This window comes from Chrysemys picta, chromosome 2 (assembly GCF_011386835.1).
Source record: "Chrysemys picta bellii isolate R12L10 chromosome 2, ASM1138683v2, whole genome shotgun sequence".
In the NCBI taxonomy this organism is placed as follows: Eukaryota; Metazoa; Chordata; order Testudines; family Emydidae; genus Chrysemys; species Chrysemys picta.
The window spans coordinates 235,535,431-235,563,246 of NC_088792.1; the positions used below are offsets into that span (position 1 = coordinate 235,535,431).

A 27,816-nucleotide genomic window follows, 5' to 3' on the forward strand; every position below is an offset into this window, starting at 1 on the left:
GCCAGATTCCTTGCAGCATTTTGTTTTGGAAAGCAGCAGACGAGGGAGGGCCCATCACAGAGTTGGTTGTAGCTCCCTAATTTTCTGTCCTGCCTAAGAGCTGCTCCTACCTGCATCAGCAGGCAACTGCCTAGAGGGACTCTCTGCCAGCTGAGGATAGTTAGAGTGCAGTGTACTCTTGCTACACTTCCTCCTTTTACCTTCTATGAGGGATTGCAGATTCTCCTGCCTTGTGTTGCGAAACAACGCAATGAGGGTAGAATGGGGACAGAAAACCTGTCCTAGGGTCTCCTATATCATTTAAATGTATGTAGATTTCCTGTTGATCTGTGATTTTCCACCCGTTGTATAAAGGGCTCTATATTAAACGAAAGTCTTTTTTGACAAAGTCTCTGAATAAGAATAATGCTTTATTTATAATGGTTTGAACTGAATTCCTTCTGAATATTTTCTCTCTTTACTCTAAAGTGAGTAAATCTGTTTTCCAGTGACTAGCAGCCTGATCTTTCTCCATGGCAAAACTCCCACTGACATCAGTGGAGCTGGATCTACCATGACGAAGTAACATACCCTTCTGGAATCTGGGCATTTGATTTTGGACTCCTCTCCTTAGAGGAAGCTGGACCAACAGTCCTTTTGCATGCAGAATATCCATTAACTTTGGGCTAGCTTCACAAAGAAACTTATGTCTAACTTATGGTGCCTAGAAAATCACTGGGATTCACAATGCCTGAGTTAGACACCTAGGCTCCCTGTACTATGATTGGGGAGAGATAAGACCGCATATTAGGCAGCTCCTTACCTAAGCTAGCCAATGGGAGATGCCAAGGGGCCTGTCCTAAACCCTGTCCCTCCCAGGAAGTTTGATTCCACTCTCAGCTTGGGATTTTCAGCTGCAAACCCTCTCTTAGTGTTAAGTGCCTATGCCATTTTAGCAGGAGGAGGAACAACTTCAACAGGAGAGATTGAGGGAACACCACACCAAATATCCCATAGACCAGTCGTTAGGGCACTCACCTGAGAGGTGGTTGGTCCTTTTTCAAATGCTTTTAAATGTAGAGGGGACTTAAACTGAGGTGGGGGAGGGGGCTCTCGTACGTGAGTGCGCTAATCACTGGGCTAAAAGTTATAAGGGAGATTCCCCCAGCTGCCTTGAATATGCTCATCTATAGGGACCTGATCCAGCAGGCTCTAAGCACACTTACCTGATTGGACCCCACAGAAGAGGTAGGTGGAGGTATATATATTTTCTCCGGTTCATGCATTATACTGGAATATAGGTGTCTAGATGCCTGGCATAGGGCTGCAGCATGCAGAGACAAAAACATACGCACCTTAGGAACTGTTACGTTAGACACCAAATGAGTTTAAGCACCTATGGGGTTTGGTGGCAGCTGAGCGGGTGGTTTTGTGAATCCCAGTGGGGCCTGATTCTGGGATTTAGATGCCTAAAGTGGCAATTAGGCAACTAAGCCCTCTTGTAAATCTAGCCCCTGGTGGGGGTTCCATCCACAGACCTTTCGTAGGTGGCATTGCCATGGATGGTAATGAGTAGGCCCTACCAAATTCCCGGTCCATTTTGGTCAATGTCATGTTTTCAGATGTTTACATTTGAAATTTCACAGTGTTGTAACCATGGGGTTCCTGACCCAAAAGGGGACAATGGGGGATCACAAAGCTGTTTTAGAGGGGTTGCAGGATTGCCACCCTTACAGCCACCTTCCTGCAGCCAGAGGTAGGTTTGAACTCCCTCCAAGAGCATCCGTGCAGGGGAAGAGGAAGTCCCGTCTCTCCCCAGCCTGACTAGGACTAGCACAAATGCAAGATTATGTAACAGGGTGGCTTGCCCTTGGTCTGGAGAGTCTGGGCCTAACCCAACTCCAATTACAGAATGAGCCCCAACTGTGAGAATCAGGTAATTCCTGTATAAAAAGGAGCCAGGTTTAAGGGCTGTCAAGGCTCAGTTCAGGGAAGAGACTGTGAGAAGGCTCCTGCAGGGCCTTGTGTTAGAAGAAGAGTCAAAGTAGGGAGGGAAGTTCTCCAGGCTGGGAGAGATCCTGACCAAGCAGGGAGAGTGAGGAAAGCTCTCTAGGTGAGGTGCCCTGACTAAACAGGGAAGAGACAGGGAGACCCCAAGGGTAAGCAAGAAGCCTTGAAATAGGGAGTTTCCCAGGGAAAACTGCAGCATGGGTGAAGAGGATGGCAAGAGACCTAATTGTTTGGTACAGGGCCCTGGGCTGGAACCCAGAATTGAGGGTGGGAGAGGGTTCCCCTAGGGGGCTACAGGCTGAACCAAGGACTGACTGAGGAAGGGACCCAGAGATGGTGGAAGGATTTATTTTGTGTTAGACATGTTGGGGATTTTTAGTTGGAAAACTAGGACCCTGGAAGGAGTGGACTAAAGACTTACCTAGCCAAAGGACTGAGTCACCAGATGGTATTGGCTGAGAAACCACCACAGGGCTAGTTAGGTTGCCAAATGTCTAATCGCACAAACCCAAATACCCTTGCCTCACCCCTGCCCCACCCCTTCTCTGAGGCCACACCTCTGCCCTGCCCTTCTGAGGCCCCGCCCCTGCTCTCTCCATCCCCCCTCCCTCCCTCCCTTTCACCAGGCTGGGGTAGGGGGTTGGGGTGTAAGAGGGGGTGCAGGCTCTGAGCTGGGTGGTTGAGACTAAGGGGTTTGGAGTGTGGGGGGGCTCTGGGGTATAGGAGGGGGTTTAGGATACGGGCTCTGGCAGGGAGTTTGGGTGTGGGAGAGGGCTCAGGGCAGGGACAGAGAGTTGGGGTGCAGGAAGGGGTGAGGGGTATGGGCTCCAGCTGGGCGGTGCTTACCTCGGGCGGCTCCTGGAAGCGACCAGCATGTACGGCTCCTACACTCAGGGGTGGCCAGGTGGCACTGCGCACTGCCCCTGCCTGCAGGCTCTGCCCTCTCAGCTCCCGTTGGCCATGGTTCCCAGCTAATGGGAGCTGCAGAGCCAGCATTCGGGGTGGGAGCAGCACGCAGAGACCCCCTGGCCGCTCCTGCACCTAGCCAGACATGCTGGTCACTTCCCGGGAACCGCGTGGAGCCAGGGCAAGTAGGGAGCCTGCCTTGGCCCAGCTGCACCACCCAACAGACTTTTAGCTGCATATTAAAATCTCCTGGATTGGTTTCGGTAGCCACTAGGCGATCGGTTCCGATTCCGGGAGACTCCTGGCCAATCCGGGAGTGTTGGCAACCCAAGGTGTTAGCCCTGTGAGACAGCTGCTATGCCAACCTTGGCCATGAGGATGCACCTAGTGGTGAGTGGACCCTGTTACAGATTTCAGGACCAATAAGAAATAAATATAAACTTTCCAGATTAACATGTGAGGCTTTTTTCAATGTTAATAAGATATTATAGTGAGTTATCAGGGGAGTAAAATTGCTAAAATGGTGTATCCAAGAGAAGAAATATAAGACAGAGTCTGACAAGGGGGCCTGAGTTGTAAATATTCCCATATGACATTTTTTAAGAAGCCAAAAATGCATTGAAAGCCATTAAAGGCCAATAAACCAATTGCTTTAAAAGCATTTGAGAGAGAAAGATTAAACACTTATCTTGACAAAAGATGGATACTGGACTATAACAATATTACCCACATGGTAGGATTTCAATAAGCATCTGTTCATGGAAGCCATTATTTATAAAGTGTTTTTGCTAATTGAAAGGCTGTTATTACACAGAAGGACACCGCAGGTAAGAAAAAACTTAAGTATTTCCAGTGCCATGGCAATAAAGTCAAAATGCTTGCAAATAAAATTAAATGGTTGAAGGGTCAGTTTAATCCAAATGAATTCTAAGTTAGCAATGATAAATAAACTGTGATTTTTATGACATTGTTTATTTGCCATCATTGAGAATTTATTTTGGAATGATAATATAAATGTGCACAGTTCCAACAGTCCTGGTATTGAAATCATAATTCCTGTTGATAGAGCAAAATCCTGCCAGAAACTTAAATTAAGAGCGAGTCACAATCCATTTGGACTGCCATAAACCCTCATGCAGAGTACAGAAATCATGTTCCAAAAGAACAACCCTGACCCCATCCTGCTTTTTAAAAAAAAACAAACCTGAATCCATTTTGCTCATCCCAGCAGATTGGTAGTTTAAAAGGTAAGGAACATTTCTCACCATGAAAATAACAGTGGTGAACATTTGCAAAGAGAAGTATGTATTCTGCAGTTGTCACTTCTAAGCCTACGCTGTCTTGCCAGAAAGCTGAAATTACTTTTGTGACGTTGGCCGCCTCATAACATAATGTCATACACCATGAAATAGTTTCCATCTGACTTTAATAAATAATATATTGTAATTAATTACCAGCCATTAGATGGCTCTTTACCTCTCTGATGATGTTTGCAAATGTTAAATAAAGAATCCTCACAACAGCCATATGAATTAGGTAAGAAACATCACCCCGTTTTTAAGATGGAGAAGATAAGATACAGAGGGTCACATTCCCTGCCTGTTAAATGGGTGCCATGTCTTCTGGTCAATTCAGGCAAAAGGGGCTAAATGACTTTCCCAAGTCTGAGTTCCTCTCTTCCCAAGCTCAGTGCATCAACAAGGGAGGCACAGCTGACTTTAAATTACCTTTGCACTTCTCCTGAGGATGTTTGGGGGTCAATTTTAGCCCCCTGTAAGTTAGAACAGTCCCAGGCTCTCGACACACCCTCCCCACCTGCTGGGATAAGCAAACTGTTTATATTTCTCCAGATTGATCACTAGGGTGGCAGTGCTAGGAGACTAGCTCACCCCATTCACCCTGATGAGCTCCTCACTAACAGGGAATAGCTCAGCAGGGAGTTGGGTTTCCATAATGAGCCCCAGAGCAGTACAGTGGCTCAGCAGCTTCCCCTGCCAGTCTTTACTCACACTCCTGCTCTCCTCTCATGGGTATAGAGGTGCTGACAGATCGTCGGACATGAGCTGCCTGTCATGGAAAGGGGCAGTGCTATCTCTTTGAGCCACTGAGAACCAAGCTGGGTAGGACGGAGCAGATGGAGGCAGTTACAAGACTGAGTGGAAGCAGAGAGGAGAGCAGGTGGCGGTTGGGATAAGCTTCTGCAGCAGTAACCGGTGTGAGATTGTATGTTCTATTTCTTTAAATCATGACATGGTAGGAAGCCAGATGGGAGAGACTGGAAAAGGTTTTAGGAAGAAACTTTCCAGGGAAGCAGACGAGCTTTATGGCTAATACTGCTTCCTTTACACTGATGAAATTCCTTGTTCAATATTAGAAGATAGCAACTCAGAGGGAGGAGTCGGGAGATGTTAGTAAAGAGACACAGGAGAGTGGAGAAAGGGCTGGGTGGGGGTGCAAAAGATGGGGAATGAAAATAAGGGGAGCAAGCAAATGAGGAGCAAGCAAGAGGACTGAACCCTTACTTGGCACGGGGAGAGTGGTGGTAAGTGCCCAGAAGCAAGGGAAGGGAATAAAACAACAAGGAGATAAAGAGTACTGGGGAGAGAGTAAAAGGCAGGGATTATGAGCTAGGGCAGGAAAAACGTTTTGGAGAAATAATGTCACTGAAAAAGGACTAAAGGCAGGAGAGGCAACATGAAAGGGAAATCTAGTGAAATGAAAAAACAAACCTGGATGACACACCACATGTTTTGGTTTCTTACTTTTGTGTCTCACTTTGAGTTGTTACCTCAGAGACAGAAGTACTGCCTTATTAAGAAATATCTGACAAACATAATAAGCAACACTACACAGACTCTTACACAGAGCTACTTAAAGGCCAGTCTTAAAATAAAGGCATTTGATAACATTTCTCATTGGTGTTACTTGTCAGGGCTGCTGACACCATTAACCGTCATTTCACTGTGGACTAGATCAGAATAATGGGTATATTGTTAGGGTCAGATCTTCAGCTGGTGTTAATCTGTGTAGCTCCATTGATTATGGTGGAGCTATGCTGATTTACACCAGCTCAGAATCTGGCTCTAGAACCTGCTGTAACATCCAGATTTAAAATGTCCTCAGTTGTCATCCACGTTCACAGTGGATAGAAATTAGAAAGAAAACTCAACAAAAATTCAGGATTCTGCTGCCAAATTCTCTCCTATTTTTCCACTGTGGTGCTTAGCTGGGCAAGCCTGTGCCTCCTAGAACCTAGTGGACATCAGTTTCCCAGTGGCCTCTTTCCCTGGCAGATGTGTGGGAGCCAGTGTGATTAATACAGCAACTAAGAAATTTCTGTCTATAAATTGTGTAATACATTAGGGGGTGGGTGGGATCCTTAATTTTGCATGTTTGCTTCAGTGATACAAGGGTGAGTGGGTCTTGAAAATCACCAAAAAAGTGTTACATAATTTATGGACTACCCCATATGGAGGTGAACTGTTCTGCCCTCCAGGACAGCCACAGACAGGTTTTGGGAAGGGGGCTGTGCTCCTGACACTGGAGCAAGCAGGAAGCATGTAGTTGGCTAATCTCCACTCTCTCCCTCCCTCATCCTCTGCTCTGCTGGTGTCTTTGTGTATAAAGGGTACAGAAGGGGTGGATGGGGACTAGTTAGCCACAAGGCATAGTGCAGCGTGCCCACTGCTGCTGTCTGTGGACAGCACTCTTTAATGTGCTAAGAAGGCAACTTATTAAAAAAAATTTAGATGCACATGCCTGTAAACTTTGGTCAGGCCTGTACTAAATGCTTGGGATTCAATCTTAAAATCTAGGATAGTCCCAGTAAAAATGAGACAACTGGCAAGTAGATGGGGGAAGTACAGACTGTTTTGTTGCCTAAGGCCTTGGCTACACTTACCCGCTAGTTCGGCGGCTGGCAATCGAACTTCTGGGTTCGACTTATCGCGTCTAGTCTGGACGTGATAAGTCGAACCCGGAAGTGCTCGCCGTCGACTGCGGTACTCCAGCTCGGCGAGAGGAGTACCGCGGAGTCGACGGGGGAGCCTGCCTGCCGAGTGTGGACCAAGGTAAGTTCGAACTAAGGTACTTCGACTTCAGCTACGTTATTCACGTAGCTGAAGTTGCGTACCTTAGTTCGAATTAGGGGGGTAGTGTAGACCAAGCCTTAGAGTCTGGGTGAGCAGCAGCTGGGATGCATAAGAACATAAGAACGGCCATACTGGGTCAGACCAAAGGTCCATCTAGCCCAGTATCCTGTCTACCAACAGTGGCCAATGCCAGGTGCCCCAGAGGGAGTGAACCTAACCGGTAATGATCAAGTGATCTCTCTCCTGCCATCCCATCTCCACCCTCTGACAAACAGAGGCTATGGTGCCTTTTCCTTTATGGTGCCAAGTTGTTCCAGAGATGGTATCTACCACAAGCTGTTTGGTTCTGCAGGGGAAAAGCCTTTACCTGGAAAACTATATTAAAAGCCACAATTTATACAACACAGTTTTGCCTGGGAAATAAAGCAATGTTTTCACTGACCCTTTTCATGTGTTCTCTCATGTTATTACCTTTCCCTCTTCATAACTCTTTACTTAAATTCCATCTCAGTCTCTTGTCTTGCAGCTGAGGCAGCTGGGCTCTTCTCACGGTCACCAACCATCTCTAGGTTTCCTTTTTCTTTCTTCCCTATATTTTGTTTCACCCTCATTTTCTTCTCCTGTTCAGTGTGTAGTTCACTTCTCTTCTTTCCCATTCCTTTCTTTGTTTCTTCTCTCTTGCTCCCAAAGTTTCTGCTGTTCTCCATTTTCTTCTGATGCCTCTTTAGTCCTGCTATGTCACTCCCATGTCACTCTGTCCCCTCACCTTCTTGGTTTCCTTTTTCTTGGTCTCTTCCCCTCTCTACTAGCTGTGCATTTCTCTTCTTTTCTCTCCTCTCATGAGTCTGTACCTACTTTATTTCTTTTAAACTCCATGCTGCATCCCCTCCAGGCTTATCTATAGTTCCTCTCTTCATTTCTTGGTCTTTGGGATTATTTCTGTAAATTGCTGAGTATTCCTGGGAGGTGCTAAGTGACTTCCAACTTCTGTTGGCTTGAAAGGCACTCGCATCCTCAAATAGCTTGATCTTTTCTCTCTACTTTGCTTTCCAGTGTCTCTTTCTGTCCCTCTATTCTCAGTCCATTTTTCTCTTTACTTCTTTTTTCCTCACAACTCACCCTTCCCTTGATCCCCGAATCTCTTTTCACATTTCCCTCCTGCCTCATTCCTTTGTTCCCCGCTTCTGTCCAGTCTCCATGTTGATTTTCTTTGAGTTTTGCATATCACTAATTCAGACCAAGTCTATTTGATACGACCTTGCAAAGTACATGAGCCAAATCCTCAGCTCGTATAAATTGGAGAAGCTCCAATGCCTGCCGTTGAGTTATGCTAGTTTACATCTGTTTAGGAACTCTCCCTGGGTATGCGTACACTTCTCCTTTCTTGGCTCCTTTGGCCAACCCTCATATCCACAGTGCTCTATAACATTTTCCACACTGTTTCTTTTCTAATGTGTTTTAGCATATTACGTCTTATGGCCCTGATTTTTGCCTTCATTATTTTATCGTCACACTTGTTGCATAGTTGGCTTTAATAAATGCAAAAATAAACACACATCAGCTTCTGGTTGTACATCATTCCAGAATAAATGTGAAAATATAAATGTTTTTTATCTGAACATTTTTAGATAACTGTAAAATGGATGAAAGATACTAAGTAAGGAAATATATAATACCATATTTGGATGTGTATCTAACTACTCCCCTTTTTGATATCCATACCTGGCACCATGAGTATAGTCTTTGAATTTTCATTCACCCAAAACAAAAAAAATAATCCTTCCATTTGGTAGACAGTTGATTGTAACACAGATCTGCTTTTATGTCTCTTTCCTTCCATCTCACACTCAGTATAGTTGCTGCTGACTTAGATGGTCTATGAAAACTCCTTCCTGATCATACAGAAATATTGCTTCCTATCAGTGAATTGAGCTGCTTTCTTTTTTTGCTCCCAGAAAACATGCTTGGCATCTTTTTTTAAACTGTGCTTCAAGATTGACAAGCGATGTGTCGTATTCATTCCTGGTGTAACTCCATAGACTCTGAGGGTAGCAGCAAAGCAACAACTTAACTGAAGTTGCACCAGGGATGAATTTAGCCCAGCATGTTTACCAAAGCTAGAATAGCTATAGCCATCTCTTGGAACCTCTCTCAGCCATCCACAATACAGATATTATTGAAGGAGCAAGATATGACTATAATTGTGGAAGAGGCAACATTTTAAAAACTCCTTGATGATCTAGCAGCATGGCAAAAGTAGAACTGTCCAAAAGAAGTTTTAGAATTTAGTGGCCTCAATTACCTGATGGCCACCTGGGATGTAAGAGAGGCATCCATAAGCTAAAAGGCCTTTTTTCTTAAAAATATGCCATTCTTGATACTTGCTTTTTACTTACTTAGGTACATACACAACTATTACCAACACTGAAAAAGATTTCTGATCTTTGAAATTATGGAGAACTTATAAATGGTTACTGTCAACAAGCTGCTCCTAAGAAGTTAGTATGGAGTGTGATTTGATCTTAAAAATAAAAGTCCCTAGATATGAGTTGTGATCTGGCTGTACACAATCTGCTGAGATCCTCCACCTTGATACTGAAGACTGTATTAATGAGGGGCCAATAACATTTATCCCATTTATGCATTTTTATCTTTGATTAGGTAGTCATTTAAGTGCAAGAGCTAAAGAAGAGACAAGCAGAAGCAAAGTGAGTCATTTGTTTATTTTAAAAAGTGAACTTAGTGCTTGTGAAAGGTTCTGGCCTGACAGCCCTGGTGACTGAAGTTCTTGATTTGTCCACAGGAGAGAGAGAGAGAGAGACAGACTACGGCATGACTAGCAGTGATACAAACTTTCTTGTTTAGCGAGTTGCCTCTGAAAGATAAGAAGATACTTCAGGCATCATGTCGATTCAATCCTGGGACCCTTTACTGGCTCTGCAAACTGGAGCCAGCTGTACTAGAAGGTTCTGTAGTGTGGCCATGGGAAAATGGTCTGAGAGCAACTCATTGCAAAGGTCACCAAGCACCTGTCAAATTACATGGCTTTTGTCCACTACACCAAACTGTGCTGGATTTGAAACATGGAGAGGGAAGAGCTGGGTAAAGAAAAGTGAACTAGAAAGGGCCAAATCCTGAAGCTGGCAACTGAAAGACTCTTTTTCTCCTACAAAGTGACTTACACAAAATCTCAAAGTGGACTCAAAGTGCCAAAACTTTCGCTATGTGTTTGGGCCTTGGGAACTCTGGTGGAGCTATTTTCTTTGGCATCCAGTGGGTATGAATCTAAACTCTGCCTCTGCTGTGCACCACAGCTGCGCTTGTTCTGCTCTGTCCTTTTATGCGTGCTGAGAGAGGAAGCCAGATTTGTCAATCATGGTGTGCAAATGTGGGGGTGAATTTTGGAAAAAAGCTGCACCTGTGAAGTGAATTGTAGCTGGAAATAAGAATTTGGCTCTCATTGCTCATTGCCATTGTCAAATACGACTGAGACAATTACAGCAAATTATCAAATGCAAAGAAAACAAACAATTAATCCTTCTGAGGTAGAGCTTTTATCTACAGTATTGCTTTTGCTTTTATTTTATTAAACGTGACAGGTAATAAAGTAGGAATATATTGTTCAAAATTCAGCTATAATAAATCTTTACATTTTAGTAAACAGATCTAAGATATATTGCTTCTGAGATGATCTATGGTTACATCTGGTGCTTGACTCTGAATGCGTAAACACTAAAGTGTTCAAATTGAGTACTGCAGGGCAAGTAAAGGTCAAATCATTGGGAAAAAAAATTTAACACACAATTATGGCGGTTTAAAAGGAAAAATATTTGGAGTTGTGGATATAGAGACCAGGGACTATTTTGTAAATTCTTTCATCTGATTATGTAAGAAGGGATTCCATAAAGGAGGCAAACACACTTACAATAGAAATGTGGAGGCAAGTATTAAAATATTTTCCCCTTATTTCCTTTTTTCATTATACCCATCTAATATATTAGAGGGATTCTCCTCTTTCGTTCAGTGAAGTGTGGCATCGGGAGCCAGTGCACAACTGTTGCACACTAAAAGGCCAAAATGACCAATCAGAACATGAGTTTGGACATTGAGACCCTGTCTTTCATTGGCTAATAGAGTTTTAAGACTAGTAGGGACCATCAGATCATGTAGTCTGACCGCCTGTATAGCATAGGCCATAGAATTTCACCTAGTTACCCTTGCATTGAGCCCAATAATTGATTTGACTAAAGTATATCTTCCAAAAAAAGAAGAACAGGAGTACTTGTGGCACCTTAGAGACTAACAAATTTATTAGAGCCTAAGCTTTCGTGGACTACAGCCCACTTCTTCGGATGCATATAGAATGGAACATATAATGAGGAGATATATATACACACATACAGAGAGCATAAACAGGTGGGAGTTGTCTTACCAACTCTGAGAGGCCAATTAATTAAGAGAAAAAAAAAACTTTTGAAGTGATAATCAAGCTAGCCGAGTACAGACAGTGTGATAAGAAGTGTGAGAGTACTTACAAGGGGAGATAGAGTCAATGTTTGTAATGGCTCAGCCATTCCCAGTCCTTATTCAAACCGGAGTTGATTGTGTCTAGTTTGCATATCAATTCTAGCTCTGCAGTCTCTCTTTGGAGTCTGTTTTTGAAGTTTTTCTGTTGTAATATAGCCACCCGCAGGTCTGTCACTGAATGACCAGACAGGTTAAAGTGTTCTCCCACTGGTTTTTGAGTATTTTGATTCCTGATGTCAGATTTGTGTCCATTAATTCTTTTGCGTAGAGACTGTCCGGTTTGGCCAATGTACATGGCAGAGGGGCATTGCTGGCACATGATGGCATATATCACATTGGTAGATGTGCAGGTGAACGAGCCCCTGATGGTATGGCTGATGTGATTAGGTCCTATGATGATGTCACTTGAATAGATATGTGGACAGAGTTGGCATCGGGGTTTGTTACAAGGATAGGTTCCTGGGTTAGTGGTTTTGTTCAGTGATGTGTGGTTGCTGGTGAGTATTTGCTTTAGGTTGGGGGGTTGTCTGTAAGCGAGGACAGGTCTGTCTCCCAAGATCTGTGAGAGTAAAGGATCATCTTTCAGGATAGGTTGTAGATCTCTGATGATGCGCTGGAGAGGTTTTTTTTTCTCTTAATTAATTGGCCTCTCAGAGTTGGTAAGACAACTCCCACCTGTTTATGCTCTCTGTATGTGTGTATATATATCTCCTCATTATATGTTCCATTCTATATGCATCCGAAGAAGTGGGCTGTAGTCCACGAAAGCTTATGCTCTAATAAATTTGTTAGTCTCTAAGGTGCCACAAGTACTCCTGTTCTTCATTTTGCGGATACAGACTAACACGGCTGTTACTCTGAAACTTGTCATCTTCCAAAAAGACATCCTGTCTTGATCTGAAGCCTTCAAGAGGTGTAGAATCCACCACTTCCTTTAGTAGCTTGTTCCAATGATTAATCACCCTCTCTGTTAAAAAATCTGTACCATATTTCTAATTTGAATCAACATGTTTGTAACCGTGTTTTTGCTTAGGCTCCCCCCACACTTTAAAGGTGTTAGATTAACATGCTTGTAAAGCCCTGCCAAGATGCAGGTTAACTCAACTGAATGAATATCATGGAAAAACACACATTTTTTGTCTCTCAAGACAGGGCCTCTATGTCCAGTTATACCCTAACAATCATTGTGATGGGTGTGGAGCTACTGTGTGATAACTTATGAATGCTGCATGTTGACCTGGTAACTGGGATGTTTGCGCTATTAAACTATACCGGTATATTCATAGTGGGCTGAAAGGAAAAAACAAACAGGAAGGGGAGAATAGGCCAAGATAAACCAACCCTCAGCATACACTTCAAGGTTCTGACTTGACCTCCTGCTCACATCCCTGGACTGGTTTGGTTCTAAAGGGCAAAAGCGCAGGAACTGACAAGAACAAATGGACTCTGACTAGGTTAAAAATGGTTTGTTTTTTCTCTCTTTAAAGAAGACGTAGTTATTGAGGAGATGTTTAGGCAGGAACCAGGCTGGAACAAATGCACCTGCTGAGGTGTCTGAAGAAGCTAGGCCTGCACTGATTATCACGAGGGGACAGTAAGCCTTAGGTAAGATAGATGTGAGAGATTACTTGTTTTAAAATCTCTTTTCTCTTATGTTTTGATTCTAATGTGAGAATAAACAATGCTTTGGTTTTAAGAAGGCTGTCTGATCACTATATACACCCCTGCTCAGGCTCCGGAAGGGAAGAACTGCAACTGCTGACCCCAATTGGATTTACTGGGTAAGCACAATTGATACAGAGGGTACTGTAACGCAGGATCTGCTCTGAGAGAGGGAGAATTATGGAATTCCACCCCAGGATAGGTAGAGGCATGAGGCCTGATGTCTGAGATGGTGCACTCACACCAGGAAAGGGACACAGTATGGCTAGCTCTGTAACAGTCACACTTACTATTTGATTGAGAGAATCATCTTGACTGGAGAAAGCTGCTAGTTGGTTATTTAATCCACTCTCACCATTGTGACAGGGTTATTATTTACAGACAAATGTCAAGTCTATACTTAAATATCTCCCATGAAGTTGAATTCTAATGATCACTTGTTCCAAGTCTTAATTTTTCTTATTAGGAACACCATTAAAATATATTCAACCCAAGAATTCCTTTGTGCAACCTAAGTCCCTGACTCATGTCATCAATGATAGTAAGAATTATAGATTGCTTTATGACAGCCCTCTTTAGTATTTGTAGACAGTAATTGGGCTCTTAGTTACATCAGTGTATGTTTACAAAATTCAATGGAGTTAGTCCAGATTTACCGTGGCAAAGGTGACAGCAGAATTTGGCCATTCATCTCCCTTCACAATACCTTTTTCTAGAGTGAACGTGCCTACTTATCTTAACCCTTCCCTGGTATTATTTCCCCCCTTGGTATTAATTTCAAAGACTTTTCTCATTTGTACTTGCATTATTATTTGTTTGGTTATCCATATTTGTGTAGCATTTGCAAATATTCTAGATGTTGTCCACACACATATGAAGACACAGGGCCTGATTCTCTACTCCTTTTAATCAGTTTTAAGATTATGTAAATCTATGGACTTCAATGGATTTACATCAGTGAAAAACTTTGTATAACAGAGTTGAGAATCAGGCCCAGTCTCAGAACTCTCTATATTGTCCATGTCTGAACAGAGTTGTGGCCTATTGAGTCCAATGCTGAGTAGAGTGGGATAGTTACCTGGTTTATCTTAAATGTGATATTTCTATCACAATACAACTTGATATCATCTTCATTTTTTTGTGATGGCATTGACTCATATTCTACCTAACATCCAATTTATAATAGCTCTATTTTCCCTTATCAGAATGTCACATGGAACCTATCAAATACCTTAGTTAAGTCAGATGTACTAGATCAAGTGTAATTTCCTTTATGCATTAAAAAGTACCATGAGTTTAGCATGATTTGTTTCTTAAGCGCATATGTTGCCTTCACCTTGTTTTTCCATTAGGAGCTGTGGCGGGGCGAAGACTCACCTATGTGGCACTTCCTGCTGGTCATCCAGGGAATTAGCTCTTTCCAGCCCAGAGCGCCCTCTGCGGGCTGGTGTTTCACCTGCCACTGGCCCCATGTCCTTCCCAGACCCCGGTGCCCTTTGCCCAGGGGGTTCTGCCCACCGAAGTACCTCCTCACTCTGGTTCTCCCCTCCCAGGGGAACCCCCAACCCTCTAAACCCACCTTGCCTCAGTGGCTACTGCCAGTCTCCATCTAGCCCCCGCTCACTGGGGCAGACTGCAGTCTAAACCACTCATCAGCAAGGGGGGTTGGACCAGCTGCTTCTGCCTATTCCTGGGCTGCCCCTCTGCAGCCCTAGTACCCTTCTGTGGGCCCTTAACTCGGCCTGCAGCCTGGGGCTTTGCTAGGCTGGAGCTCCCCAGCTCCCTCTGCCCTTCCCCAGCACTGCTCCACCCTAGGTACCTCCTCAGCTTCCCAGGCAGCCAGGTCCTTCTCTCTCTCTATGGAGCTTAAAAGAGTATGTTTTTCACTCTCTGGCCCTCAGCCCTCTTACAGGGCCAGCTGTGGCCTTATTGGGGTGTGACCCCACCTGTGGCTGCTTCCCCCAATCAGCCTGGCTTTTCCTCGCTGCAGCCCCCTCCAGGGCTGCTTTAACCCCCTCAGGGCAGAAGCGGGGTGACCACCCTGCTACAGGAGCATATATACTGATTGTGGGTGGGAGTTTCAAAAGTAACTTTGGAAAACAAGTCCCATTGACAGACACAAGGATTTGTGTTCGCAGCTTATTCAGACATTTTTGAAAATCCCACTCTACTTTATTAATCGTTGCAGCAAATTTGAGTATATATTAAAGTCACAGTTATGGGTCTCTCACTTTCTTAGTCTGCTTTTTACTCTTTCTTACGCACAGGGTCTGTATGTTGTTTTATGTTTTCTGCTGATCTGCGACCTTTCCTCAGCAGCTCTTATTTTAAAAAAGAAAAAGAGGAAAAAAAGAGAGAAAGAAAAAAAGAGACAATACTCGGATGCTATAATTTTAGCTCCTTAGCATTCTAGAATGAATTATTTCAGGACTTGTTGACTTAAATACTTTCGAGGTGTCTGAAAAAAAATCAACAGGCAGTAAAGGGCCAAATGCAGCCCACAATATAATCTATGGCTGATTACCTCCATCTGGCAGGTGAGGATGCATATGATTTAACTGCAGATTTTTATTCTGGTGAATTCAAACAATAAATTTCAGTTCATTTATCAAGGAAGAGTCAAGTACAAATACATAAATTGAGGTTGCATTTTCATTTAAATATATAAATTCATATGCAGGTTAGCCCTCAGGCTATTTGGAAAAACTCAGCTTGCCCTTAATGTTGTAAACTCCATTTCTGTATCTTTTAAAATGGGAAAAATACTGTCTCCCTGTCTCAGAAGTCTTAATGAATTAAGGTTTGTAAAGTGCTTTGAGATCCTCATATGATACGACAGGTTCTATAGAAGAGCACAGTCATATCTTTGCATTGTGTATAATCTTTGTCAGAAAATAATTTGGGTTATGCTGTTTGAATCTGAGTTATTCTTGCTAAAAGAAAGTTTGTTTAGTTTAGCAAAACACATCATTCCAGACCGGAGAGTAGGAACATATGGTGTTCGAAAGAGAGTCAGATTATCTGATACTTATCAACAGCTACGTTTTCTTGGAGAATGTGAGAGAGAGAGAGAGAGAGAGAGAGATGATAAATGAAAATTCTGGATTGCCTTCCAGAAAGGGGTCAGCTCTTCCTATAGGACTACAAGTTCAGAAGGAATAACTGGTTAGCCAGCAGAAACAGCTGTGGTTAGTTTAACATGCTAAGAATTAAACAGAGTAATTGGAAGATGACTGTTCTACAGCTAAACAATTTCAAACCAGAGTTCTAATCAAATTCATTACAACTGAAGACATGCAAACTTTCTAATTCCATAAAGTATAAGAAAAACAATGATAACAGAAAAAAGAACAGACAGGGTTTTTCTTGGTGACTTTTTAGTTCATCCTTGCTTTGAGAATAATATATAAAATGTGTAAATGTAACTTAGTGGATAGAGCACTGGACCTGGGGTCTATGTTCAGCTCTAGTGACTGACTTTCGGCCAGGGCCGCCCGGGAGGAGGGGGAGGGCAAGTGGGGCAATTTGCCCCAGACCCCAGGCCCCGCAGGGGCCCCGAGATCCCTGGCCCGGGGGCAGTCCGCGTCTTCTACAGCATTTCGGCGGCGGGGGGCCCTTCAGTACTGCCGAAGACGCGGAGCAACTGAAGGGACCCCTGCCGCCAAAATGCTGCCGAAGACCCAGACCGCCGCCAGGTGAGTACAAGCGCCGCAGCTCCCCTGCTTTGCCCCAGGCCCCCTGAATCCTCTGGGCGGCCCTGCTTTCGACGGTCTCTTTGTATTCTTTTATCTCTTCGTACTTCTGTTTCTCTGCCCTCCCTTTGTATTTTCTACTTAGCTTACAAACTATATAGAAGTCTGCTTCCCCACTCTGAACTTTAGGGTACAAATGTGGGGGCCTGCATGAAACTTCTAAGCTTAACTACCAGCTTAGATCTGGTCCGCTGCCACCACTCCCGAAGTGCTAATTCCCTTCCCTGGGTAGCCTTGAGAGACTCTTCACCAATTCCCTGGTGAATACAGATCCAAACCCCTTGGATCTTAAAACAAGGAGAAATTAACCATCCCCCCTCCTTTCTCCCACCAACTCCTGCTGGATCAAGATCCAACCTCCTTGGATCTAAAAACAAGGAAAAATCAATCCGGTTCTTAAAAAGAAGGCTTTTAATTAAAGAAAAAGGTAAAAATCATCTCTGTAAAATCAGGATGGAAAATAACTTTACAGGGTAATCAAACTTAAAGAGTCCAGAGGAATCCCCTCTAGCCTTAGGTTCAAAGTTACAGCAAACAGAGATAAACACTCTAGCAAAAAGGTACATTTACAAGTTGAGAAAACAAAGATAAAAACTAACACGCCTTGCCTGGCTGTTTACTTACAAGTTTGAAATATGAGAGACTTGTTCAGAAAGATTTGGAGAACCTGGATTGATGTTTGGTACCTCTCAGTCCCAAGAGCGAACAACCCCCCAAAATAAGAGCACAAACAAAAGCCTTCCCCCCACTCTATATGCATCCGAAGAAGTGGGCTGTAGCCCACGAAAGCTTATGCTCTAATAAATTTGTTAGTCTCTAAGGTGCCACAAGTACTCCTGTTCTTTTTATATAGAAGTAGGGGCTCTCTAGAAATGTGCTTATATAATATCTAACACAGTGGGGCCCCCAGCCTCTGTGAGGATCTCTAGGCATTGCTGTAACCCAAATAATAATAAAATGAAACATTTTTGGTTTTAATTTATTTCAGATGATGATATTATTGCTTTTCAATGTTCCTTGGATAAAGAACACATTGTTGGAATAATACTGCATGCACTACAGTGGTGACTTTTCCCCATTTCCTTATACTACTAAAGACCAGACTGGCCAGTGTTAAAAGCTGCAACCCTGGAAAACCCTTATCCTTTTTATTCTCCATTTTGTTATTTATTTCTTGGCAACCATGAAAGTTCAGTGTTCTGATATTTTTAATGTAGAAACACTGAACTAATTGTACACAAAACACATCACAAATCCAGTAACCATACATTTCATATTTATACGTTAGATTAAAAAAAATATTAAGTTAAGGCCACGTCAAAGAGACTCTTCTGCAGAATCCTAGGGTGAAAGGGCCAAATTTTCAAACAGACGTCGACATTTGTGCCTGCAATGTTTTGCGTGAGCAACTATTTGCACATGTAATAGCAACACTTGAACGTGCAAATATGTATAAATAGGAACATGCAAAATTTGCAACATCAGGCCTTTAAGACAATTTGGCCTTGTGTGCCAAAAAAAGGGCACACAACTTCTTTAAAGTAAGACTGAACAAATACACCTAGTAGTTTAATAAAAATTAAAATGTTATCTTTAAGGATTACATTTATAGATAATGTGTAAGTTGGTAATAGGCATGAGTGGATGTAAATGGGCATAATTTCCATGCTCTGGGGGCAGAATGGGGTATATAACAAATAAACCACTTTAACAAAAGTGTATGAAAGTGTGTAAGATATCGAAGACTGACGCAAATTTACATTACTCTCCTGTTTGTTTCTGCTACACCCCCTTTGCCAAGTTCTGCCTTCATTTAGTTATTACTATATCTCTTTTGCCTTCTGTGAAATTTACCTCAAAGTTGTAATGTGACTTATGCCAGGTGACTTCTGTCAGGTCTGAATTGAAGAGACAGCATTGACTTGAATTTTTGAAATTGAGTCAAATTGAATAAAGAAGAACAGGAGTACTTGTGGCACCTTAGAGACTAACAAATTTATTAGTCTCTAAGGTGCCACAAGTACTCCTGTTCTTCTTTTTGCGGATACAGACTAACACGGCTGCTACTCTGAAACCTGTCAAATTGAATAGTTTTTTAAACTGTAAGTTGTTTTTTAAATAAGATTTTGCTCTGGGAATCAACTTAGATCTTTTTTTAAAGGCAGTTAAATCTTCTGTAATGTCTGTCTCCAACACTATCTTTTTCTGTATGTATTTTCTTAAACTTCTAGAGAAAATGAAGACAGTTGTGCATAAAAATGAAACCGGAATTGGGAGCACTGGGCCAAAGTAACAGATGGTATGTGTGGTGCAATATGCTGGTATAACTGATGTGTCAGAGGCCAAAAGGTAGGAATGTAATGAGCAGTTGGTCCCCAACACACACTTTCTTATGCCCCCCCTCCTTTTTCTTTTCTTAATGAATCTCTGCCCTGTCTGTCTCATTGACTTGACTGGACCAGGTTTTGGCCCTCCGATGGAGTGATTTGGGATTTACACTACTGCAACAAAATCTGACCCATTTACACCAGTTATTGACCTATGACTTGCATTACCTTCTGAATCTTGCCCAAACTGACAGAAAGCTAAAATTGCACATCCATGATAGAACTGAGAAAAAAACCCAGCCTTGATTTCCAAGCAGGGTGCGTTGATTTAAAATCTGATTTAAATTGTTTAAATCAGCAACCAGTAATCTTGATTTAAATAATGAGTTTTAATCTTGGTTTGCATTGGTCCTTTTTAGTTATTTGCCTAAAGAAAGGGTGATTGTCATTGGATGGCAACCATTAATACGTGTTGGCTTGCAACTAAATACAGCCTTTACACTTAATTTGGTGCATCTTTTTACTAACCAGGAGAATACACATTTGTTTAAGTAATTATATACTTTAACTTACTTTTATTCAGATTCTTAATTTTTACATTTTTATGTTAGAAAATGGTAAATGATGCATTTTTTACTTACTAGATAAGGATTAAGTTTTTACCTGTTATTTCTGTCAAGCTCTATTTGGACTGTATTTCAAATTCAGTTGAAAAACATTTTAATTTTTGTATTGCTTTAAATGTGCTGGATACAAACTTTTTTTCTTATCAGAAAGTTTATCAAAACATGTTTTAGATTTAAAATCAACTGATTTCTTAAACAAAGGAAGTATTATTTGTGTAGTATTGAACTGATTGCTTCTGGTTACCATATATTTCAAGCTTTTAGAACTAGTAGATCTCATCCTATCACAAACAAGCTTTTCTGCTTTTTCAACTCCCAATAGTTTTTTTTTAACTTCGAATGATCTAGTCATTAAACTGATCTAGTTGAATAAACTGAAATGGAGAAAATATTCTCCTAGCACCTGCAGAAAAGGCAACTGCGGTCAAAAGATGGTTTAGGACTGGCTTCAGGTTCTTAATCAGTGATTTGATTATTTTTAAAACTTGGCAACAAACACATACTGCTTAATATTCTTTAATGTAAATGATTTTAGTAGGCTAACATAATTTCAAATAGATTTAGTTTAAAAATAAGCCTGCATTTAATTTAAAGAAAAATGTGATTTTTAAAACGTGATTTTTATCCACTCTTATTCCCAGTCACCTGCTCTCATCAGTAGAAGATGATACTCCTTTCCAATAAAAGGGCAGCTGTGTTCTGTACTCATAAACTGCAAAGGAACTGCTGATGGCGTGACATTCTTAACTTCAAGTGCATAAATGGATGTTATCACTAACTCTTTTGTTATACCTTTGCGTGCAAGAATGTTGGAAGACACTCCCTGCTTTTAGAAGACTTGATTGTAGACACTTTTAGCTAAATTGGGCCAGGTTGCTGTACAATGCTGATAAGACCCAGCAGGGCAAAAACAATTCTGCTTCCCAAGCTGGCCTTAAACAACACATCACACTTCATGAAACTATGTGTTTCTGGCTGTGCTGGATATTGAAACTGTAGAAACAAAGTGGGATGCTTGTTGGGATACCTTCAGGTAACTAGCCTGAACATTTGCCATATTCTGAACTAGCCTGAACCTTTGTCAATACTCTGAACAAATTCTCAACTTTTGTTAGGTTCACATGAGTCACCCTCTATTTCTATCTGCCCTTTCTTACCCTAGTTCATCTCTCTGCTCCTACTTTATTTGTTATAATATAGCATCAAAAGTGTGCTACATGCTCCTTTACAGATAAACAAAAATCACAGTCCATGCCCAGAGAGCTTACAATTGAAGCAGATTGCTGCTCTGAAAGTGAAATCAAAGAGTGTGAGTATATCCTTGATGCTTCTCCAGCCGATGTTCTGACCTTGACAGATTATGCTATTTGATATGATTAGAGGGTGAGTCAGGGATATTTCTTCCTAATGTCTGTGCAGTTATCCAGTATTGTTTGTTTTACAGTTCCCATGTGTTCACCCTTCCCAGTTCCCTCCTTAATTTCTGTCACTTTTTAATCACTTAATGGAGGAATCTCGAGTACTGTGTGTCCCTCCATGTCCATTCCTTCAATAGCATTATCATTGCTAGCAATGACAGATTCTCATCAGTAACAGATATGATTTTGGATGATGCATAATTTGAATGTTGTCTCTGGAATTAGAGAATCATTCTCTGTAGTCTAGTGAGTTGGATGGTGCTGCAAAGAGTGTTTTTACAGGACACGCAACCCATTGTTTTAGGCTCAGCCATAAAACTGTGATCGTGCATATATTTATAAAAGTACTTGCAGTCAAATACAACTGCAAATAATTCCATTTCTACTTGTACATAACATTCCTTTGTTGGTGCGATGTTGATATAGTGGATAGCCTTTCTGAAGCACTACTAAATTAAATTACATTTGGATGCTTGTAGAGTCAGCTGTCTAGTAGAAATCAAATAGTGAAATATTGGACATTTTGTTCCTTTGTGATAAAGAAAAAGGGTTCCATCTTGTTCCTATTGACCATTTGGAGAGTGATCCAACCCAGAGACCTAAAGAATAACAATTATGGTTAAGCCCTCTTTATTCAGGGAAAGCAATATCGTATTACTTTATCTCAAATTAGTAATTGCCTTGCCTTATTAATAGAGTGCTGAACTGACTTCAACAAGCTTGGTTCAAGCCCGGAGATGTGGCTAATTGCACAGATAACCTTGCTGAGATAGTACTGTGGATCATAATTATGTGGCTCTTTTTTCACAATGATTTTTAGGAGAGTCTGATTTAAACTCATAGACTTTAAGGTCAGAAGGGACCATTATGATCATCTAGTCTGACCTCCTGTACAATGCAGGCCACAGAATCTCACCCACCCAGTCCTGTAACAAACCCCTGACCTATGTCTGAGCTATTGAAGTCCTCAACTTGTGATTTAAAGACTTCAAGGTGCAGAGAATCCTCCAGCAAGTGACCCGTGCCCCATGCTGCAGAGGAAGGCGAAAAACCCCGAGGGCCTCTGCCAATCTGCCCTGGAGGAAAATTCCTTCCTGACCCTAAATATGGCGATCAGCTATATCCTGAGCATGTGGGCAAGACTCACCACCCAGACACCCAGGAAAGAATTCTCTGTAGTAACTCAGATTCCACCCATCACAGTGTCCCATCACAGGCCATTGGGCATATTTACCGCTAATCATCAAAGATCCATTAATTGCCAGAATTAGGCTATCCCATCATACCATCCCTTCCATAAACTTATCAAGCTTAGCCTTGAAGCCAGATACGTCTTTTACCTCCACTTCTCCCCTTGGAAGGCTATTCCAGATTTGCTCCCATACACAATAAATTGATGTCTACAAACTTAATTCTGGAACACAGATCTGGCTTTTCTCAGCGCTCAGACTGTACCTTTTCTACATAACCTCAGAAGACTGGCTCATCATACTTCTAGAATAACCAAATACCAGTGTGTGTTGAACAATTGCCACAACATCATTAAGTTCTTCATATGTCATACTGCTCTTGAGTTGAGCTGATATGATGACAAAAGGCAGGTGAAGAAATCTGAATGGACCAAAATCTCTGCTGAAAGTTATGACAACTGACTGAGAACTTAGTTACCCAATACCTTACTGTGTTATGTCAGAGTGCTGTATGCAGGCTGGCGAGTTTAAGTGTAATGTCTTAAGGGGTGGAAAATTGTCAACTGACTGTTTTATGCTTCTCAAGTCTCCATCAGGGTCTGAGTTCTGGTTTGGGTATATTATACTTTGACTTGTGTGTTTAGTAATGATTTCTTTGATCTCATTCCCATTTGTGGCAATCATGGAATATACATAGTGCCCTTAGCAGAGCACCACACTTAGTAGGGTGACTGTTGGAGCAAGGAAAAAGGAACATTCCCTGGGAAATAGCAACTCCTTTGGAAAATACTTGCATATATTGGGTTATTTATTCTCAAATGGTTCTATGGGTAACACAATTCCATACATCCAAAAGGTGCATCAGTGCTTGTTAGTGTACTGCAGTGGAACTCAGATTTAGAAGTTTCAAAAGGTGTGCTCTGAAATAACATTTAATTAGATTAAAACTGGACATTTGTTACCAACACGAGCAACTGGGATACATGTGATCACCAAATCCCTGGCAAGTGTATGATTTGTTTGAGCTTTGTTAGGCACTGACTGCATCTATACTCTGTGGGGTGAGAAGCATGGTTCTGTCATTGTTTGGTCTGAGTTGGATACCATTGCATGATTCCTCTTCTCTTTCTTAATATATATAGTACAGCAATGTCCTTTGGCTTGGCCAGTTTCATATTTAGTAGGGTGACCAGACAGCAAATGTGAAAAATCGGGACAGGGGGTGGGGGGTAATAGGAGCCTATATAAGAAAGAGATCCAAAAATCTGGACTGTCCCTATAAAATCAGGACATCTGGTCACCCTAATATTTAGTGTCTTTCTCCGTCGAACCGCAACATTTCTTTCTGTGCCTGTTGGTGTGGGATGTTGATGCTACTGTTTCACTTTGCAGAGTTCAGCTGCCTCTCAGAGTCCTTTTTGGCTACTTGTGAGTAGACCTGATTGGGAATTTTTCAATTAATTGAAAAAAAGTTTTGTGGAAATGTATTTTGTGGTAATGACATTTTTGCCAAGAAGGCTTCTTAGGTCCAGGAAGGAATTTCTGGTCAGAGGAAAGAGATTGACCCAGCTCCCAGAATAGCCAGTAGCTAGGGCCCTCACCTGGGATGAAAGAGACCTAAGTAAAGTTCCTCCTCTGAATTTGGGAGAGCAGGGACTTGAACCTGGCTTTTTCTCATCCCAGGGGAGTATCCTAACTACTGAGTTATTGGCTATTCTGGGATGGTTTGTTGGGAGAAATTTTGAAAGGTCTAGTTTTCTGTCTGATGTGGAACAACAAATGTCAAACTCAACACTCTTTTAGGGAAATGGAATTCTTGTTTCCCAGCCAGCCCCACTTCTGAGTTTGCATATCCTCACTGTCATTGAATGAACTTGAATTTGAGAAGCCTTTGCTTTTAGCTGGAATTTTGCTAGTCAGTTCATCAGAACTTGGCTTGCTCTGTTGCTTTTTTCCCCCTAGGCAAAGTATTGCTTCTTTGGGGAGCACTTGTACTAAAGACTGTATGCATCATTTCATCACTGTCTGTGTAACCAGAATTTTTATAGTACATATAACTCAGTTACAAACTGTTCAAATGCTTCCAACATTCTTTGCGTTTTTGTGACACTTGTATCTAGAAAAACAGGCTTTGCCTTCGGGTGATGTGTTATATTGATCATCAACTTTTACTATCTTAACAGAATATTTGCTGATAGTCCAGGTATTAAAAATGTCTATTATTTACATCCCCGAGCACTGCAGTGCCTGATCACCTATGCCATTTTCACTGGGTCCACAGAAGTAAGAACAGTAGCTGCATTTTTTTCCTTTTCCAGATATTCCATCTATTGTAAGACATGCTCTGAAATAGTGGAATGAACAAGTTCCTCTCCATTAATTTCAATTGAAGCTGTGGTTTGGAGAGATAGGATGATGAATAGAAATGGAGGGAGAATGAGCATTGTATATAGGGAGAGAGTGACTGACTGGGAGTTTTTTGAGATGAGAGGTGTGAGCATGTTTGGAACTTAGGAAAAAGGAGAGTGTGTGGGTGATAGAGAAAGAGGGCATGCATTAAAGATCAAAGAAGAGGGACAGAGTGTATGATGGGTTGAAAGGGAGAGATTGAGTGTGTGAGAGAAGAGCATGACACCCCAGGACCCCTTTCCACCCCACTGCTCAGTTACATTCTTTGGTTGCCTCTCCACAAAGCCTCACTAATGCTGTTAGGCTGGCTGTGGGTCTAAGCATGCAGTTCAGTCTTTGCACAGCACTGATAATGGCAAATGGCTTGTAGCTAGCACTTAGCTGTCTCATTGTGAAAGGGATTGGGACTCTTTACATGTGCAGTGTGTTAATGTATTTTTTATGCTCTCTTATTTCTCTTTGTCCTCGTTTAGCTTGCTTAGGCACTTCTTTACTTTAATTAAGAAAGTAAAATGTATAAATTAATAAAACCCAAACCAAACACTCTTTGTAAATCTTGCTGAGCATATTGTCCAAAACACACTCCAGCTGAAATTACTGGGAGCAATAGGTACTTGGTACTTATGAAAATCAGACACTTCTGGAAATGTTGGTTTTAACTTTTATATGCATCTTGAGAGAGGCATTAAAGGCTTTCGGATAATTCCGAAACAAAAGTTAACATTAAGGGATGCTAGCGTTAATAAGGCTGCAGGTTAGTAAGATCTGACTGTTACAGCTCATTACCTGCCAGTGAGCTGTCTCTGATTACTGCATTGCAGTGAATCTTCTTTAGCTTAAAATGAGCTAAGATGCATGTCTAATTAAATATTAAGAGGATCATGATTTATTTTTGTGCAGTCACCTAATTCATTTATTTTGCTTTCTTCTATTTGTATCTCCTTAAGTGCAATGTAATTATTCCAGATACAAATGAAGGAAACTGCCACTGGCTCCAAGGAAAACAAGAGGCCAAGCAGAGCTGGCTATCCTGCGGTAAACTGCTTTGGCTAGGATTTGATTTGGCACCTGGCAATTGAGTTTAGTTCAGTAAACCCATTATTAAGCTTTTATTAGCCAATAATGAATAAATAGGTTTGGGGGGCCCTTGGGTTTTGAAGGTATTTTATATAGTCAGCAGTTGGTGATAAATGAGAAGTAAGCGTTTTTCAGTTGTATTTATTTTAGTGTTTTCTGTGCAAAGCAACAATATCATTTTAAATGACTCTCTCTTGGCCCAGAAACAAACACATGCAGAACTATGATCTCAGGAATGGTGTGGTTTAATGGTCAGAGCAGAGGATTAGATCCCTTTACTGCAGGCTATCTTCCATTGTATTTACTGTTAAGTTCTGTAGTCTGACAAACCATTTAACTATTTTGTGCGTTGATTTTTCTTCTGTGAACTTGGTATAAAATGTGAATCCCACTGGTATCTAGAGGATTTAAGTGAAGTGTCAGCTTGAAATAGTTTATTACTTTCAGGTATTGCATCTACCCTTGAATCATCCTACCCATATTTTTGTTTCAGTAAAATTTTCCTATTTTAAAAACCTCTTCTATTCTAGATAGGTTCTTATATGGCGCTCATCACAGTAGTATCTGATAACCTTCCAGCAGGGCATTAAGTAAAGTGACTGAACATCTGTCATGGGTTTGTTTTCTCAGCCTCTCCCCAGGGGGACATACGGGCAGTGGAGTGAAATATGATTAAGCTCCTGGTGTCCCTTTCGATGGAAGGTGCTACAGAAGTGCACAGTTATATTAACTAAAACTCAAAGCACTTTTACAAACTTGAATGGTTCTAGCCTCCTACCAATTAATTTTTTTAAATATGTACACCCGTTTCTATGTGTTTTATATCAGAGAAGACAAGGTCAAAGAAATGCACTTTGTGCTTGGAGTGCAAAGTGCTAAGATATGTGATGGCTTTTAATTCCTGTGGAAATTCATTCCACGCTCTCAGACCTCCCCTAGAACAGGGGTTCTCAACCTTTTTCTTTCTGCGTCCTCCTTCCCCCAACATGCTATAAAAACTCCGTGGTCCAGCTGTGCCACAACAACTGTTTTTCTGCTTCTGAAAGCCAGGGCCTGCGATAGGGGGTAGCAAGCAGTGCGGTTGCCTGGGATCCCATGCCACAGGGGGCCATGCGAAGCTAAATTGCTTGAGCTTTAGCTTCAGCCCTGGGTGTCAGGGAGTGGGGCTCCGGGCTTCAGCCCCACATGGCGGGACTTGGGGCTTCAGCTTTCAGACCTGGGTCTCAGCAACTCTAACGCTGGCTCTGCTTGGCAGCCCCCCTGAAACCTGCTGGCAGCCCCCCAGGGGGCCGCAGACCCCTAGAGAAAACTCTGTCTCCCTCACAAATGAACTCTACTCTTATTGTTGAGAGTTCTTTTGTGCCAGAGGAGCAAACTTGTCAACCATGGTCTTTGTCCCAGGGCTTTAGATGGTCCTTTAGATATACTGGGCCCAGGCAATGGAGCTTTTTGCATGTCAGGACAGAGACCTTGAACTTGATTTGAAATTCTGTGGGAAGCTGGTCTAGGTTTGATGTGCTCATGGTAACCTGTGTTACTGAGGAGACATGCTGCAGTGTTCTGTACTAGTTGCAGTTTCCCAAGTGCTGAAGGGTTCATGCCAAGGTATCTTGCATTGCTGTGGTCCAACCAATTCTTCTCCTTCCCTGTTGCTGAAAGACCCGCACAAACACGGGAAACAGTAAATCCAGCTATGCAAAAATTCTGTCAAAAGTAAAGAAACTGGAAAAAAAATCAAAGAAATATTTTTTCTCTAATCTTGTGCAGTTATAGTAATTGTAGTTTTTGTGACAATAATAGGTAAAGAGCTTTTAGACAGAAATATGATAAAGCTCCTGGTGT

The 27,816-nt window shown here is 41.9% G+C and overlaps 1 long non-coding RNA gene across 1 annotated transcript; it reads left to right on the top strand.

Moving 5' to 3' along the window:
- The first annotated feature begins 930 nt into the window (after positions 1-930).
- LOC135981163 (uncharacterized) lies at positions 931-10,613 on the top strand. The gene is made up of 3 exons (XR_010598126.1): positions 931-1,227; positions 9,648-9,694; positions 9,790-10,613. It is a non-coding gene; the product is annotated as an uncharacterized LOC135981163 (long non-coding RNA).
- The last annotated feature ends 17,203 nt before the right edge of the window (positions 10,614-27,816 follow it).